We start from the raw sequence: 9,865 nt of genomic DNA, 5'->3' as shown, positions 1-9,865 counted from the left end.
TAATGCATTGCTTAGACTGCCAAATGAAAGTATGAGTGACTGAACTGATTTTTTTAAAATAGCTTGGAGGCTGTGGGAACAAAACAAGGTAAAACAATTGACAGAGTAAACCTGACAAAGTGAAATGTACTGTATTTATTTAAATGTAACCCAATTTAAACACCTTACAAAAATATTACTTTAATAAGCATATGTTGAGGTTTTATTTTGACTGTGTCAGAGATATTGACCCAACTCTATGCCTTTCATAACAATCTCGGTGGGTTGTTGACCGGCATTATATTCAGGGTTTAATATTTAGTCGACTACTACTTTTATTATAGGGAAATGCAATATTACAAACCGCCTTAATATAAAATATTCCAAAAAGACCACAAATCCCAGCCTCAAAAACTTGCTGACTCCACTAGTTTTTTAAAATATTTAATCATTTTATTTTAACACTGTGAATGTAGGCTGCATAACACTGTACAAAAGTCTCTCTTTTTCGGGTCATTCAAGTGTGTGCATTGCCTTTCTTATTGTGCCTGTGGCACATCTGTCAAAATATAGAAATAAAAAAAAAAAAGAAACATTACAATTTTGCAGTGTATTTATAGGATCAACTATACCATTAGTTCGCTTTTTATGCTCCGTGACCACACACATTTAACTTCAACACCAAGTTGCATGACAGTGCCAAATTGCAACGTTATGTCTAAACATAATTTTAACATGTTAAAACGCTGTGGACGATTAAATCGACTTGCCAAGATAACAGCACATACAAACCAGCTGTCATCTTCAGGGTGTCAGCTGCTGAGATTAGCGTCACATTCAGCGGCAAGGTCCTCAAATCTCCGAAAATGTGGGAGCAAATTTCACAACAGCCATTATTTGGTTAGTCTGTACTCATCTGAATCTAAATGGACTCTTTCTTACCACAAAGTGGTATAACCCACCTAGGACAAAAAATTATAAATAGCTATGACCCTGGCCATGGTCCAAGAGTAAGATAAACTGTTGTCTGCCCCCACAATGCATTGCTGCTTACAGTAATATGCTGCATTATTAAAATACAGTACACTAACTGTACAATTTCAATGTAAAATTTACAGCATTTAGTTACATTGCATGCATGTACAACATTTTACAATATTTACAATCCCTACAGTTACATCAGTATGAACTACTGTGACGTTCTTAAAGCCGGCATGTTTCTGCGATACGTGATGCTTTTAATGTTTGCACCTTGATTCTCTGATGTTTGTGCATTGAACCACTTCTGCAATCAAATTTAGCCATTGCCAAATCAACAATTCGAGGCTGTATACTTTTATTAGATGGAACAACACTCACACCAGTTTCATTTATTTTAAATATTAAATCTGGTCCATTGTTGATCATAGATTTTACAGCATCAGTGGTTTCATCCTCACTGGTTTTCTTGATTCTTCCAGTTTCTGCTAAATGTTTTATTTCAAACGATTTGTAGTTGCATTTTATAAGTGAATGAATTACCTGTTATATTTCTGTACATCACCACACAGCAAGCAAAGAAGCTGATCAATCCTTCTTTTACTATTCTCCTTCAGGAACTGATACATCATCATAAGGAAGAATCTGCATAGACATGACAAAACAGTGTTTTTAATGTAAACGATCTGCCGTGAAAGAAAAAATGTTTCAAGTATTTATTTTAACAACCAACAGCTAATGATCATCTTATAAAATGCCAGGTTGTATTTATCTTTTTTTATTATTTAAAATTTACTTTTTTAAATGATAACGTAGCATATCCATATAATGGCTAACTCTTTCAATGTTTAATGTTTCTTATAAAATGTTTCAATCGCCATTTGCTGTACATAAAAACGGCTTACTAACTAAGACGCCTACATCCCATAAAGAATATATTGCATATAATAAATGCAATATACAAAAGTGAATTTATACGATACCAGACCTCTCTGCCTTGTTGTTAGTTTCGCTGTTGCATTGATTCAAAAAAATGAATAAAATTGGACCATAGGTCACCACCATTTTATCATGACCTTTCAATTTTGAATGAAGCAAAAATAGTGTTCACTAGATGTTTAAAAGCAAACTTAATTTAACTTACAATTTTAGCCTTTAAAACTCTGAGAAACTGAGATTTTCTTTAACCATGTATCCAAGTTTTCATTTTCCTGAAAAAAAGAATATCAGACAGCATGTGGCATGAGTGGATCATTGTCCTTCTCTTTTATTAAACAGAAGCATTGATTGCGTAACTGTAGCATGATAAAGAAAGTGAACATGTTATACAGTTAAATATCTGCTCCAAGGGATGTGCTGCAAGCATGAAGACTTTTTAGTGTTCACACATGTGAACTTTTATAAATATTTAAATGAACAGAGTTCACCTTCCTAGCTCGTGTAGTTTTTCCTAGTTCATGCAGGTTTGTTCATGTTCTAGGTTCTTTCCTCACTTGTCTGCTAATTTTCTCCTTTTCCTATGCCCTGTTGAAGTTCAGTTATTGTCTTGGGTTTAGTTCCTGGAAAAATTATCCTCCTGCTCGGAGTGATTTTCAGTTATCTGTGTACCTTGTCCTGTTATGTTAACACAATAAAACCCTATTTCATATTTATACTTCCTCTTGCCGTTCCCTTTAATAAGGTCCTTCTTGTAACACACCTGAAAGAAGAATTGCCTTTGATATTTGTTTTGATTGGAATTTTCCATTTGATGTTGTTATGAGGATATTTTAAACAGAACATGTAACGGAAGTCATAGCACAGACGTTTTTCTTTTTGGTCAATTTCATTTCTTACACTCCAGTGGAAGTTTGAAAGGAGAGAAGGAAGAAAATTCAGCCCTCAATAATTAGTGTTGTGATTTTAAAATCCTATTTCATGTTTATACTTCCTCCTCCTGTTCCTTTACTAAGGTCATTCTACAAACACACATGACAGAAGCATTGCCTGTGATATTTGCTTTGATCAGAATTTTGCCTTTGATATCGTCATGATGGCATTTTAAGCATAACATGTAATGCTGACATAGCGCTTTCCTTTGGTCACAATATTATATTATATTTCTTATACTGCAGTGGAAGTTCGAAAGAAGACAAGGAAGAAAATTCAGCCTTCAACAATAAGTGTTTTGATTTCATCGACCATTTAGTAAATATAAGATTATTATATCAACCATGCACATTTTTTGGGCTTTCAGTGCCCTTCTTTTGGGCTGCTGGCAAGTCACTGCATACACAGCGTCAGAAATCCTTACTGACCCTTCTGAGGTCAGAAACCAGACCTCTGCTGTGCTCAGATGCAACTTGAATAGTTCCACCATTGCCATCAAGGGATCCTACTGGATGCGTAACGGCAAAGTCATTGAAAATTCCAAGACCACTGATTCGACTTTATACACAGTCCTCCATTTGGACAGGATCACCCTAACGTGTGGTGGGAAGTATGAATGTGTGTTCCTGACAGATAAAGAGTTGAAGCAGACCATTGAAGTCAAAACACTTCCTCATGTTTTTGCCTACAACCACTATGAACATGGCTACATAAATGAGGACGCTTTGTTGACTTGTCTCAGCCGTGGTTATCCATTGCCTACAAACTGGATGTGGTTCAAACAGGAAGATAATCCCCAAACTGCCCCTCAGTCCATAATCAACGGCAGTAGCAACAAATATGAGATCAAGAGCACTTCTAACAAGACCACTTTGACCATCAAGGACCTGAGCATTCAGAATGACAATGGAGATTACATCTGCTCTGGAACCAATGAGATTGGAAGAAACAGTGACACGATACACCTACGCGTCCACGATCCCTTGACTGCTGTTTGGCCCTTCCTGGGCATTTTGGCAGAGATCATCATCCTGGTGACAATCATCTTGGTCTATGAGAAAAGGAGAAAGCCTAATAGAGTCAATGACGATGATGACTCAGGATCTGCTCCTCTAAAGAGCAACTGTACCGCTAAGCATTGAGACAAGAATGTGAGGCCAGGTTCAGAATTTTAGCTTAGATTCAGTGGTGTGTTTTTAACTATTTTATCTTAATAAATCAGGCAAAAAAGCCAGTTTTTATGTTCATGTTTTTTTACCTTTTTAAAAAAAATAAAACTAATTGTTTTTTGATACATCTTGTTTGATCAGACAAATAAACTAATAAAATGTGTGCTGTTTTGTTTAAGTTGACATGAAATGACTCCAAATGAAAATTTAAGCATCATGTCTTTATTTCATTTAGCATAAAATAAAGATATGAATTAAAAAATAATCACATACTTGTTGTATGTTGTGTAAATATATATATTTTCTTTATCTTTAAGTGAATATTGCAAAGTGCAGTTTCAAATGGTAATGCTACGGTTATTTACTTAGGATTGATAGGTTGTGACCTCAGTATGAATTTAGTTCAGATTGATTAAAGTTTATTGTAAGAGCCACATTTTTCACTTTCTGTTGATGTGTGGAATATATCAATATGAGAACATGTTACTTTTTTTTTTTTAATTTGTTTTTACTAAATCCAGAAATCTTTTCACTTGATAATATTTTGTGAGATAATACGTGAGATATTCCTCCGTCAGGCATCAGAAGCACATGTAGTTCTTTATTCATTATTCATGTTTTTATGACCAAATGACCAATTGTCATCGGGAAATCGGTTCAATTAAAATGATTCACTCCGTTTAATTAAAAGTCAATATGGCGCCTGTGTGTGTTGCTGGGCATCTGTCCTCCCAACTTTGTGTTCGTGCTGTTTTTGACACTTGTTTTTCATAATGTCATCTCTCTGTTGGTGTATAGTCGCCTTCACTGGATCTTAGGTTATCTGCAAACAATTGAGACGGGGTCACTCAGGATGGACAAAAAATGTTGCCCCCTATACTATAAAGAATTCCAGCGCACCTTAGCCGCACTCCTCTGCCACCTCCCCTTAAGAAACACCATCGTCGCTGTGGTAAGCGCAGTGGGAGGCTGAAGACGTAAATGGTAAATAGTCTGCACTTATATAGGGCTTTTCTACCTATTGGCACTCTAAGCGCTTTACACTGCTTCTCATTCACCCATTCACACTCACAATCACACATACACCGATGGCGGAGCTGCTACGCAGCTGGCCAACGCTCATTAGGAGCAACGAAGTTGGGGTTCAGTATCTTGCTCAAAAACAAGTTTTTTTAGCCTCTGATTCTGGTGACTGTGGTCCTTGTACTACTCGATTTAACTGCTGCATTTGATACAGTGGACCATTATATTTTAATCTCCTGCTTAGATGGGGTATAAAGGGCATAGCTCTAAATTATATAGAATCATTGATAGAATAGATAGAATTTTCTGTGTTCAACTTGGGGACTTCCAGTCCTATTCTGCTCCTCTGTCTTGTGGGTGTCCACAAGGGTCTATTTTAGGCCCTATTCTTTTTTCTTTGTATTTGCTGGCCCTGGGCTCCATCCATCCCTATCTAAGACATGGTATCTCTTTTCACTGCAATGCTGAATGTTAGAACGATGTTCTAGTCAGTAAGAAGGATGGCTTTTCTGTCATTTTATTACTGCAATAAAAAGACGTTCAGGCCTAGATGGCTCTTAACTTCTTACGTTTTAAGGATTCAAAAACTAAGGCGATGGAGTTGGAAACTAATTCATCTAGTGGGGTTGCCCCCTCAATAGGCCAAATTTAAAATTAATAACCTTGGTTTTAAAATAGATACTGACCTGAAGCTCAAAAGCCAGATCCGATTTGTTGTTAAGTCTAGTTTTTTTACACCTGAGGCAGCTGGCCAGAGTCAAGCCCATTCTTACAAAGCACCACTTTGAAACAGTAATCTATGCCTTTGTTACCACCCAGCTGGATTACTGCAATGAATTTTATCTTGTCCAAAGGGCTGCTGCAGGTCTTTTAACTGGCACTTGAAAATATGAGCACATTTCTTCTATTTTCAATTTATTTCAATTCAACTTATTTATAAAGTCACAACAAAGTCATCAAGACACTTTACTGAATAAAGTCAGGACTATAAACATGTATAGAGAGAACCCAACAATCCCCCTGGAGCAAGCCATAGGCAACAGTGGAGAAGAAAAACTCCCTTTAACGGAAGAAACCTTCAGCAGAACCAGGCTCAGGGTGGGAGGCCATCTGCCTTGACCGGTTGGGGTAAGTGGAAAGTGAAGAGAGAAAATAACAGAGCAACAAAAAGCAACAACAAAACATTGGGCAGGTTGATAGGACCAGTAGCTGCACGCTGGAAGACACACAGCTTCAAAGCCGGGGGACACCTGCAGAAAGGGACAGAGAGAGGGAGACAGAGAAAGACAAAGACAACTACCCGAGAAAACACAGAGTTAACGACATACAGTGGTGACAATTGCGAGGTGAGAGGAGAGCAGAGAGGGTCAAGAGGAGGAAAGGAGCTCAGTGCATCGGGGGTGGGTCCCCCAGCAGTCTAAGCCTATAGCAGCATAACTATAACTAACTATATGCTTTATTAAAATGGAAGGTTTTAAGCCTAGACTTAAAAGTAGAGAGGGTGTCTGCTTCCCGAATCTGAACTGGGAGCTGGTTTCACAGGAGAGGAGCATGATAGCTAAAGGCTCTACCTCCCGTTCTACCTTTGTAAATTATGGGAACCATAAGTAGGCCTGCATTCTGAGATCGAAGTGGTCTACCGGGATAATATGTTGATGGAGCCTGACCATTCAGAGCTTTATATGTAAGAAGGAGGGTTTTAAATTCAATTCTAGATTTTATGGGAAGCCAATGGAGAGAAGCTAGTGAAGGTGAAATATGATCTCTCTGGCTAGTTCCAGTCAGCACTGTTGCTGCAGCATTTTGGATTAATTGCAGGTTCTTTAGGGAGTTACTGGGGCATCCTGAAAGTAGGGAATTACAGTAGTCAACTTAGAGGTAACAAATGCATGGACCAGTTTTTCGGCATCACTTTGAGACAGGATACTCCTAATTTTGGCAATGTTCCATAGGTGGAAGAAGGCTGTTCTAGAGATTTGTTTTATATGTGAGTTAAAGGACAGATCTTGATCAAAAATAACTCAAAGGTTTCTTGCAGTAGTACTGGAGGCCAGACTTATGCCATCTAGAGTAACAATATGGTTAGACATCATATCTCTGAGATTTTTGGGCCCAATACTATGACTTCAGTTTTGTCTGAGTTTAGAAGTAGAACATTATGGGACATTCAGGCCTTACTGTCTTGTAGGCATGCTTGAAGCTTTATTAACTGATTTTTTTCATCTGGTTCCATAGATAAATATAGCTGGGTATCATCAGCATAGCAATGGAAATTTATGTAGTGTTTTCTAATAATGTTGCCTAAAGGAGACATGAAAAGTAAGAGTCCTATCACAGAGCCTTGTGGAACGCCACAGGTAACCTTTGTGCGAATGGAGGATTCATCATTAACATGAACAAATTGAAATCTATCAGATAGATAAGATTTAAACCAACCTAGTGCAGTTCCTTTAATTCCAATTTCATGTTCCAGTCTCTGTAATAAAATGTTATGATCAATGGTATCAAATGCAGCACTAAGATCTAACAGAACAAGTATAGAGACGAGCCCATTATCTGATGACATGAGAAGATCGTTGGTGACTTTTACCAGTGCTGTTTCTGTACTATGATGAACTCTAAATCCTGACTGAAAGTCTTCATACAAATTATTCCTGTACAGGTGGTCCCATAGTTGCTTTGCAACTACTTTTTCAAGGATTTTAGAAATAAAGGGGAGATTAGATATTGGTCTGTAATTGGCTGAAACACCTGGTCAAGACAGGTTTTTTTTAAGTAGTGGTTTAATTACAGCTACCTTATAGGCCTGTGGTACATAGTCTGTTCCTAAACATAGATTGATGATATCTAATAAGAATGTATCTATTAAGGTTAAAGCTTCCTTGAGCACTTTAGTTGGAATAGGGTCTAGCAGACAGGTTGTTGGTTTAGATGAGGTAATAATTGTGGTCCCATCACTGCAGAGAAGACACCAAGATAAACTGTTTAGCGCAATGATCCCACGATGGTGGAACGAGCTACAAAACTCTGCACACTCAGCAGACTCTCTCCCAATATTCAAAAAACTGCTGAAAACAGAACTCTTCCGCGTCTTCCTATGCACTTAAATCTCTTAAAAAAAAAAAAAATAAAAAATAAAAAAAAAATCTAAGAACCTCATTAGTTCCTTTTTAATTGTGGGAACAGAGAACTCATTAAGAGCTAAAACCTTAGCATGAACGGGCCGTACCTGCCCTTGACCCACCCCCTTACCAAGATATTGTAACGGCCCAGTAAGTGGGTTAGTGTGGGGGCGGATGCAATTTGCCCTGAGGGAATTATGGGTAAATGTGTTCTGAATAGTTCTGTGCTTTAATTGCTTAAATGTTAAATGTTGTTAAATGATTACGTTACAGTTAGTGTTATTAGGTGTGTTCACATGTTTAGGTTTGTTATGTAAAGTGTATGTGTTAGCCGGCACCGTGAGGGAAGGTGATGTGTGTATGAATGGCCGTCACGGTGATCGGCTACTTGTGGGTGTGTTCAAAATAAAGCTCAGCTATCTCTGTTGTGAGAGGTAGCTGTAAAAAGGCATGAGTTGTGTTTTGATTGTTTTTGTCAAACAGCTCAAGGCACTAGGGGTCGTGCGGTGTATGCGGCGCAAGTGTTCTCCCTTCCGCCTGCCATATGAACTGTTCGTTTGACGTTAGCTTGCTAGCACCTAAGCTAGCCGATTAGGTTAGTTAAGTCAGTTAGGGTTAGCCTTAGCTTTAGCTTCACCGCCTCCCGCTTATCACCGCTTATCACTATATGTCACCACATCATCCAGATACACAGCACAACCCTCAAGGCCATTAACTACATGTTCATCAGATGCTGGAAGGTAGCAGGTGCATTACGGAGGCCAAAACCCATAACTGTATAGGAGAACAGACCGGATTGTGTTATAAAAGCAGATACTTCTTGTACTCTTTGGGTCAGTGGCACCTGCCAATACCCTTTTAACAAGTCAAATTTACTTACATATCTCGCTGCACCAATTTGGTCAATGCAGTCTTCCACACGTGGAAGTTGGTTAGAATCTGGTTTTGTCACAGAATTTACCTTACGGAAATCTGTGAGACAGCATTTTATCAGCTTTTTCCACCAACAAGCAGGGTGATGCCCAACTTGAAGAAGCACAGCAATATCATCAAGCATGTATTTCACTTCAGCATCAATGATTTTCCTTTTCTCTTCTGAAACCCTATAGTAGCGTTGGGGAATTGGTTCTGCATCACCAACATCAATGTCATGTTCCAGCAGGTTTTAGAAGGCATGTCACCAAAAAGAGATCAATAACCTTTAATTAAATTCCCCAAATCTGAACACTTTTCCTCAGGTAAATGAGCCAAATAGACATCGAAATCTTGAAGAAAGTCAGAATTTTTCAAACGACCATGCAGTAAAGATTCATCTGGCACTGCCACCTCTTCCCCCCAGAATATAACGGCTGCAGTACTGTTGAAGCAGCCACAGCTGGATACACTTCTGGGGAAGACGAAGTCAAATGTTCAGGCACATCCTGAGAAGCTGAATGTGTGTAGTATGGTTTCAACAAATTCACATGGCAGAGTTGGTTCCTTTTCCTGCGATCAGGAGTAGCAATAAGGTAGTTTTGGCCTGATAGTTTACCAATTACAGTATATGGTCCCGTAAACTTTGCCTGAAATGGAGATGCCTCAACTGGCAATAAAGCAAGAACCTGATCACCCGGACTAAAGTGACTTGTCTCTGAATAGCGATCATACCAGTGTTTCATCTTAGACTGAGATATGGAAAGCTTTTGCTTTGCCAACTGACCTGCCATGAAGAGCTTGTGTCAAAAA

General features: G+C 38.3%; 1 pseudogene; it reads left to right on the top strand.

Moving 5' to 3' along the window:
* Positions 1 to 3,170: 3,170 nt before the first annotated feature.
* LOC137102802 (basigin pseudogene) lies at positions 3,171 to 3,968 on the top strand (annotated as a pseudogene).
* Positions 3,969 to 9,865: the final 5,897 nt, after the last annotated feature.

This window comes from Channa argus, chromosome 1, assembly GCF_033026475.1.
Source record: "Channa argus isolate prfri chromosome 1, Channa argus male v1.0, whole genome shotgun sequence".
In the NCBI taxonomy this organism is placed as follows: domain Eukaryota; kingdom Metazoa; phylum Chordata; class Actinopteri; order Anabantiformes; family Channidae; genus Channa; species Channa argus.
This window is presented reverse-complemented; position numbering and strand designations above follow the sequence as displayed.